Here is a 10,019-nt window from a genome sequence, read left to right as displayed (position 1 = left end):
TAGATGAAGTAGAAGTCTTCCTTTATACTTTTGCTCCTTTAATAAGGATCTACTTCTGGTATATATTACATTACATACTGTACATATTTATTTTTTTTACGCATAGATTTTAATTATACCCCATTCATACGCATTGCCTGTGGAATGTGAGCAGATTCAGTCAGGAATTAGGTGTACAGTGTACTGTAGTGTCAGATGTACTTTCATGGACCGACGGCTGAGGAGGATATACAGATGTGATATACAGATGTGTCCTCACTTACTTTCTCTCTAAATCTGACATAACTCACAATGTGTGTCACGAGATGTTAAACAAACGTGTAAAAAAAAATTAGACCTCTGACGGATACCTCCAATATAAGCCATCCATCAACAATCCGTCGTCCATAGCATCCCATGTTAAAAAAAGAGTATACGTTTTTTTTACTGGATGGCTCTGAATTGTATTGAATTGGTATCATGACAAACTGTATAACTTATGGTAGTTTTGGAAAAAGGAAGGGTGGACAGATCTGTAGGGGTTCTGTGTCAGGCTCTGAAGATGGAGCTGCTTACATTAACTTTGATCTAGGCAGCTATGTCTAAAATGTTTATACTTTACATTAAAGGGATTTTCTGGGCCATCAAAAATCAATCGATTGAAGTCTGACTCCCAGTGCCCCAGCCGATCGGCTGAATGAAGGGGCTACAGAACTCCAGTGAGTGCTGTGTCTTCTTCATCATGTATACAGGTACAGTGCCGTACATACAGTTGTGGCTCTGTCTGGTACTGCACCTCTGTCCTATTTACATAAATTCACTTGAATGAGAATGAACTGCAGTAAGGCTATGTTCACACGGGGTCTTTTGCCGAGTTTTTTGACGCGGAAACCGCGTCGCAAAACTCGGCAGAAACGGCCCGAGAACGCCTCCCATTGATTTCAATGGGAGGCGTCGGCGTCTTTTTCCCGCGAGCAGTAAAACTGCCTCGCGGGAAAAAGAAGCGACATGCCCTATCTTCGGGCGCTTCCGCCTCCGACCTCCCATTGACTTCAATGGGAGGCAGGAGAAAGCGTGTTTTATGACCGCGGCGCTCAATGGCCGCGGGCGAAAAACGGCGCGATAATTGCTATTCACACGGAGTATTTTGGGGGAGGAATATCTGCCTCAAAATTCCGTTTGGAGCTTTGAGGCAGATATTCCTCCCCCAAAATACTCCGTGTGAACATAGCCTAACAGGCACAGCCAAAACCGTATGTACAGCAATGTGCCTGTGTAAACAGTGCCGTGGCCCCTTTATTCATCTCATCGACTGGGATTCCAGGAGTCAGACCCCTACCAATCAAATATTGATCACGTACAGTGTCCTGGAAAACCCCTTCAATTGATGAAATTCTAAGGTGAAAAAAGACAGTTTAATAAAAAAATAAGAATTTAATTATATACACTTCTCAACATTGAAATTGCAACACCAAGAAGGGCAAGCTGTAAGATTATGCAAACCAAGGAAGTAGCAGGTGTCTGTAAAATCTGCAAATGGTCACATTTTCAAGCACCACACTCCAATCTGTGGCATGTGGAGGGGCATAAAATTCAGATTGAAAGCAAAGTTTTTTAGCCACATGAAAGATCAAAAATCAGATCAAGTGGTGTCGGATAATTGTGCGATGCCTCCTGTTCATCAACATGCCAGTTATCGCCACTTGTCGCAAACTGAGAGGGACAGAAACCTTGAAGGGATAGACCATGGTTTATCACTTCAGCAGATCGCTATGCGCCTAGGCCGAGATGTCAGCACTGTTCAATGTTGCATGTCCTGGAGGTTTGAAGAACAACAAAGTACAGGAATGACAAGAGGTGCGTGGAGGCGGACCTCTGCACAGACGGATTCTCTGATTGGAAGGATGGAGCATAGTGATCCATTCTGTACTGCAAGTGAATTTGGACGTCACATCCCAAGCCTAGGGCAGCAACTGGTGTCAATACAAACCACCAGAAGGCGTTTGCACGTCATTGGGTTATGAGCCAGACGTCCAGCTACTGGTGTTCCATTGACCACATGTTACCGCTCTCAAAGGCTTTCATGGTGCACAGCAAGATGGCAATGGAGACTGGAGTGGAGGTCTATCCTCTTTAGTGATGAGTCACGCTCTTTTCTCGGACACAATGATAGCCGGAGATTGGTCTGGAGACCACGTGGGCAATGCTATGAAGAGGCCTTCACAAGGGAACATCCCACTGGTCCTACTCCAGAGATTATGGTGCGGTGTAGCATAATGTACGGTAGCCGGACCCCTCTAGTCTTCATTTCAGGTACACTAACAGCTCGGCGTTACATTGATTTAGTCGTAGAACCAGTGGTACGGCCATTTCCCCAAAGTGTCCCAGAAGCTGTTTTTCAATAGGACAACACCAGGCTGCATGTTGCTCCTTCTACTGTGACCAGCCTGCGTGACCTAAACGTGCTACCATGGCCTGCAGCGTCTCTGGACTTGTCTCCCATCGATCACATCTGGGACATCATTGGTCGGCAATTGCAAAGGGAGCTGCTAGCAACCAATCTTGATGATTTCTGCGCCCAAGTGCATAAAGCGTGGCATAACATACCTCAAGCAACCATTGATAACCTCATTGATAGCATGTCAAGGCGTGGAAGTGAATGTATATCTGCGCCTGGCACTAATACTCGATACTGCAAAAATCAAGATGTTTGGAAGTTTTTGCTTCCATTCTTTTATCATTTGCATATCATTAACATGTCTATCGATCCTGTGATATCCACAATTCCAAAACTTTTCCTTCTTGTTGTTGGAATTTCAATATTGATGCATTGTGCAGTAGCAAATTGCTGAGTATAGTACTATTTCGGGTTTTAGATCCTTTGCACACTTATTTTGGGTATGACACCTCAGTGCCAGTGTGGAATAAGCAATGTGTGGAATTTAAAGCGGCCAGTTCATCTATCACTGCATTGTGTGGCCTAGTCATTGTGCTGCCACATTACAAAGGGACTGAAGACACCTAAGGACCCCAGCTGGCTGTTTAGGAAGCAGATGGTCAGGTTTGAAGAAAGGGGAAGGATTGAATGAAAGGACAAAAGATGAGGAATTATCAGGAGGCAGGTGTGCAGGAAACTGGAAGGGTAAATATGCAACTTTCATAATATGTGGTGAAGACTTATTGATCAAAACCTATTCACACTCCATGCCACGGTGATTATCAACAATGAAGTAATTCCTGGTGGCGTAAATGTCCAGAATTAGAATCAGTATTAGGTTTGTTCATGAATTACGTTGAATCTCGATATGTTTGCACATGAAGTATGGATGACATGCATGCCCAGAACTGGTCACTCCCATCCCAAAATTGGCAAACTGGTACTATGTTTCGGGTTTAGCTCATGCCCACATATATTCTTCTCCAGTTCTTGGTTAGTACAATGACCCAATTCACTGTTAAGAATAAAGAAACGGTATAGATAATCCTTTGGTGGTTTTGCTGCTGTCTGCTATACATCTATTGACTGCCCGTGTCTGAAAACTTTACACTTAAGCAAAATGTTAATATCTAATAAAATAATATAAATCATACAGTAAAAAAGTAAATTCAGTAGATGATATAATGATGTATAAAATAAACAATGGCCAGATGATAAGTATTATTTGTCAAGGCCCCCATCACATGTACTTAGCCAAAGCCTTTGATCCATAGTCAGTATCTCCGAATTAACGGGACTATGAGAACAACAAGTATCAGCAAAACAAGATGTACAAGGAAGACATCAGACAGAAGGTCAGGAGTGGGTCAGAGGTCAATGGTAGGCAGCAGACAGAACAGCTGTCAATCCAAGTAAGCAAAAGTGAAGTCAGACGCAAAGCACAAACTTTGTTAGAGTTTTCTCCAGTGGGTAGCGTGACTGACCCCCTAATGACATCACAATCTATACCAAAGCCCATGTACATCAATATCCTCATAGAGCACAAAAATGTATTTCAATCCATAAACACTACTCACGTTTCGGTAGTATTGCAAGGACAAGGTCTACTTTTTTTCCCCAGTATCTTTTATACGCAAATCTGGTTTTTGAAACAGAGTACCCTGAGTTCTCTCACATTAAAGCTTCCCGCCATGCGATGTTTCGGGGAGACATGGAGTAACATTATATACCGCACCATACGGTGTCACCTGTTTAATATGTAGTAAAAATATGGTTTATCTTATACCGAATACAAAATATATAATACATACTATCAAATAAACACACATTTTGTAACTGTGTAATTATCAAAGAAATGTTACAAACCATACCTCTAGCAAAACGGATTATATACACATATTAAAGATACAAGCCTAGCTTAAACCTTTAAGATACAATGTATCCAGTTTAGTTATCCAGAATACTTCCTTCGATAACAGAGGCATACGATTTTTTTCTTCATCGTCCATTAAAGGTACCTCTTCCCAGAGGCGTAGCTAGGTTCTCCAGCACCCTGGGCAAAGATTCAGTTTGGCGCCCCCCCCCCCAACCTCTTTTCCAACAGCTCCTTCCCCTTCGCCATGTTTGTTTTCTCTACCAATCAATGACGTGTCATTTCTTTTCCACATTTTTTTTATGTAACTCGAGCATAAAAATATTTGTACATTTTACAAGCAATATAGTTCTATAGACAACACCAGAACCAAGCTCATTACATATATGCAGCATCAGAACCAACCTCATTACATATATACAGAACCAGAACAAAGCTCAGTACACATATACAGCACCAGAACAAAGCTCAGTACACATATACAGTGCCAAAACATAGCTCATTACATATACAGTGAAGGAAATAAGTATTTGATCCCTTGCTGATTTTGTAAGTTTGCCCACTGTCAAAGACATGAACAGTCTAGAATTTTTAGGCTAGGTTAACTTTACCAGTGAGAGATAGATTATATAAAAAAAAAAAACAGAAAATCACTTAGTCAAAATTATATATATTTATTTGCATTGTGCACAGAGAAATAAGTATTTGATCCCCTACCAACCATTAAGAGTTCAGCCTCCTCCAGACCAGTTACACGCTCCAAATCAACTTGGTGCCTGCATTAAAGACAGCGGTCTTAAATGGTCACCTGTATAAAAGACTCCTGTCCACAGACTCAATTAATCAGTCTGACTCTAACCTCTACAACATGGGCAAGACCAAAGAGCTTTCTAAGGATGTCAGGGACAAGATCATAGACCTGCACAAGGCTGGAATGGGCTACAGAACCATAAGTAAGACGCTGAGTGAGAAAGAGACAACTGTTGGTGCAATAGTAAGAAAATGGAAGACATACATCTGCCATCACAGTTCAATTATCTTGTAGCCCATCTCAATTAAATATCTTGCCTCCGTTGTTTTGCCGTTCAGGCTTTAACTTCTGACTTCGTGTTTTTGGTTTGTCCCTCAACTTCTGTTCCTTATAAGTTCTGATCCATGACTAAGGCGTTCCTTGATAGGTCTTAATGTTTGTCCAATGTAGACTTTGCCACACGGGTATGGATAAGGTACCTATAATGCAGATTTAATATGTTCTTATAATCATTTTCACTGGTGGTATGGTTTGTAGTAATGATACTTTGATAATTTCACAGTTGCAAAATGTTTGTTTATTTGATTGTATGTATTATATACTTTGTATTTGGTATAAGTGAAACCATATTTTTAATAGATATTAACCAGTGACACTATACTGTGTGTATATAATGCTCTTAGTTACTTCACGTCATCACGCATGGTGAAGGCTGTGTGTTTGTCCAAAACATTGCGTGACTAGGAGCTTTGATGGGAGAGACCTCAGCGTACTTTGTTTCCAATAATGACCACATTTAATGTAAGGCTGTGAAATTTCATCCATTTTGCTAAATAAAAGGTTCTTTTAACCTAGGAGCATGGAACCCACTGTAATTCACCAGCACATCCCTGTAGAGAGCGTCCAGTGAGAGGGCCTTCACCCTAACCAATACCCCATACTCCTGCACAGGGCTCCCCCTTTCCACAGGGCCAGGGAGATGACAAGCACTGACAGTGGATAAAGGGTATGAAAGTCTTTACATTCACCACGCAGAGGACCCATTTTGACTTCTATGTATACCCTTTACCCCATGTTAGTTCTACGAGCAGATAATGGGAGCCTGAACCCACCCGGAAGTCATGCCTTGGGAGTTTCTGAGATATTAACCCCTTAATGACCAGGCCCTTTTGCGTGTAAATGACATAAGATTATTTTTTGATTTCTCACGGTCGCATTCTAAGAGTCCTAACTTTTTTTTATTCCGTCGACATAGCCATATAAGGGCTTTTTTTTGCGTAATGAGTTGTATTTTTTAGTTGCACCATTTTTGGGTGCATATAATATATTGATTAACTTTTCTTAACTTTATTTTAGGAAAGAATTGAAAATAAACAGCTAATCCAGCATTGTTTTTCCAAATATGTAGAGGTTTTATGTTTTCCTATGTTTGCAAAATAAAAACCCTTTTGCATCACTGCATTTCAAGAGCTGTAATTTTTTTATTTTTCCGTCGATGTAGCCATATGTGGGCTTGTTTTTTGCTGGGCAAGGTGTAGTTTTCATTGGTAGTATTTTTTTATGTACATGGGACTTATCCCATCCGGCGGTTTAATTAATGTGTTAACTTTATTGGTTGAGTTGTTAAGATCACGGCGATACCATATATGTGTATGTTATTAATTTATTTTACACTTCTACTAAATAATACCATTTTTTTTGGGAAAAAAGTGGTTTTATTTTATTTTTACTGTAATCATTTTTTTTTTCATAAACTTTATTTAACTGCTTTACATTTTTTTTTTGTCCCACTAGTGGATTTCACCATGCGATCTGCTGATCGCTTATATAATGCTTTGGTATACTTAGTATACCAAAGCATTATTGCCTGTCAGTGTAAAACTGACAGGCAATCCATGAGGCCATACCTCTGGCATGGCCTAATAGGAAGTTGCTGAAGGCAGACCTGGGGGCCTTTGTTGGGTCCCCGGCTCCAATGGAAACCCAACGGCGTCCCGCGATTTCTTTGCAGAGGGGTCCAATGGGATGACATAGGGAGCTCCCTCCCTCTGTCAAATACATTAGATGCCGCTGTCGCTATTGACAGCGGCATCTAATGGGTTAAACTTCCGGAATTGGAGCGTGCTTCGATTCCGGGAGTTGCGGCAGGAGCCAGGCTGTGTATATCAACACAGCCTAGCTCAATAATAACACTGGCAGTGCTCACGCGATCAGAGCAACGGATATATCTAGGGAGAGAACCTCCAGCTCACCGGTCTGCGTCTCCAGCAGCGTCAGTCGGATCCCCGCGACGGCCCGCGGTATAGAAGAGCAATGTAGAGGAAAGAGTGATCCAGCGCTGATGGTAGTTTAAAAGGGAAATGAGAGACCCATGTTTATTTGAAAAAATGATTAAAATCGGAAGGGAGACGCAGTCCCAAGATGCAAGTAGTCAGGGTGTATACCCAAGCCTACGTGTTTCGAACGCAATCTGCGTTCTTAATCTTGCCATGATTAAGCACTCTTTCCTCTACATTGTGCAATGGATATATCTGTCGCTCGTCGTTAAGGGGTTAAGCTTATTACACTTGAATTTCCATGTTTGAGTAGAGTTAGGCTATGCTAGCTGTATGAAGAATGAATGTATGCCAAGAGAAAGCAAACTAGAAAAAGGTTTCACACACCTAATGTATTCCATAAGATAGGTGACGTGTCCACTGAGCTTTATATGCATATATATCATTAGTTCCCCTCTTTGCATTTCATAATAACCAAATAGGCAGCAAGTCAAAACCAACAAATAAATAGACTCATTCATTCATGCATGGTCACTCAAGTGACTCTCTCAAAGTAATAGAAGGGTTAGATTTGAAGTTACACAGGAAAAACAAATAATTTTGAATCCACGAAAGATAAATAACTGGTAACTCTTTCTTCGTCTTTTGTCCTTCTGATGTCTAAACTAGCTTGTTAAGTTCAGACCTGCAATTGCATGAGCCCATAACAATCTCAGGGTCTGCTATTGTAGATACACTTTTCAGAAAAGTCGGGGGACATGAATGAGAGGCTTCACAGCAATTTGGAACAACACTACCGGATTCCGGAGCTGGTTCAGACATTACACTTGAGGGTGGCCCAGTGTTTATCCTCACTCCTTCCCAGCATTTGTTAGAGAAAAAGGTGGCACGAACTTCAAGCATTTTCCCTCTTACCGTGTTTGCTAACATTGGGGTGCCTGTAAAAATGGGAAGTCCTGCACATATTCACACTGCTATTAGGGAAAGGGACATGGACTATGGAGTCAATATGAGCTGGTAATGCATGCATGGTACGTATACCCTTACTTCAAAGTTAAAAACAGGTAAGATGGAGCATAACATAGTTTTATATCCCTTATTTTATTTGAAAAAGTCCCAAAATTTCCAATTGGCTCAAAACCATGAGTTTTATCAGTCTCTAATATAAGAAAACCTAAATTATATCTGTATAGTAAATAACTGTTTATCTAACCTGCAAAGTAAGGGTCCTTTTAAATGGCCAATTTTGGCCGTAAAAACGAGACAGTGCGTTGATCGGGCACGTTAGCTCCTTTCACAATGACCTATGTTTGGGGATGAGCGATCGTTACTACGATAGCTCATCCCCATGCATTACCATCATGTCGGCAGAGGTGTGCTGCCGATAGAAATAATATTGTCTTCTGCTTAAACGATACGATAAGCCAATGAACGAGCGTTTGCTCGTTCATCAGCTGATCGTTGCCCTGTTTACACAGGGCAATGATCGGAAACAAGCGTTCATATGACTGCTCGTTTGCCCGATCATTTGCCTGTGTAAAAGGGCTTTAAATATAATACAGTAGGGTATAACTATAGGTGGCTGTACCTAAACCCTGGTGCCTAAGGGGCCCCAAAAGATCCCTCTGTTCCATATGAAGTTCTATAAATTATACATGAGAGCTGGGTGGCCTTGTTACAAATTTTGAACTGTGAACCAGGAGCTTCACGTTACGACTCTGATGATAGATAATATGTATTAGGTAGTATTTTTATAACTCAATACATCAACAAACGACACCATTGATACGTAGTTTGTCCCATGTTTAGTTTGTGTTTTTGTTTACAAAAATGTTTAAGGTCGAGCTCCCTGAAACTCTGTATTTTTGGAAAATTTCCCTTAAGTTTATTTATAGTGCAGAATGTAAACTAAAGCTAAAAATATTTTGAAAAGATAATGGACTGCTAGGCTGGAGATTTCCACTGTTGTCAACAATCGTGACACTCATTAAGAAGTTGTTTGCAGGATACTGATATACTCCTCGAAAGAATGTCTTACATTGCTGATTCGGTTGTGTAGCTGGAATGTGTTAGCAATATATATTTTTTATATTTTTGTTACTCATTATTATTAATATGTATTCATATAACACTACAATGTCCCATAGCACTGCGTCAAAATTCCATATGGCATTAAGTAATACAACATTCAGAAGATAACATACAATAATATAGCCAACCCTGACCAAATGAGTATACCAAGAGAAGAAGGAATACCAAGTGTGTGGATGCGGTCTACAGTGGTTCATTTGAGAGAAAGTGAAATGTAGTGTTTTCTGGAGGCATAAAGAAAAGGATTCTCAAGAAATGGTGGCACGCAAATCTTGGAGTCATGCCTGAGGTGAAGCACATAAGAGCAAATTATTTTGAAGAACAGGGGTCCTGAAAGTATCTAGATGCAGGGTTGGGCATAGAGGATTAGAGAGAGAGAGAAAGAAGGTATGTAAGTCGAGCTGTGCAATTCACAATACGTTTCAGTCTATTTATTCCAACACTACTTTGAAAGGTGTCATAGCAGTCAGATAGGGGGATGATCAGGGCCTATATTGGTATTTTGGTACTCTTACGTGTAAGAAAGGGTTTTTTACAAGATATGTTTGAATAAAATGTTTGAAGGAGAACGGGGGACTTAGTAAAAGAGAAAAAGCCGTAGCGTTTCACCTT

Source organism: Rhinoderma darwinii, chromosome 4, assembly GCF_050947455.1.
Source record: "Rhinoderma darwinii isolate aRhiDar2 chromosome 4, aRhiDar2.hap1, whole genome shotgun sequence".
In the NCBI taxonomy this organism is placed as follows: Eukaryota; Metazoa; Chordata; class Amphibia; order Anura; family Rhinodermatidae; genus Rhinoderma; species Rhinoderma darwinii.
Note: the sequence above shows the minus strand (reverse complement) of the source record.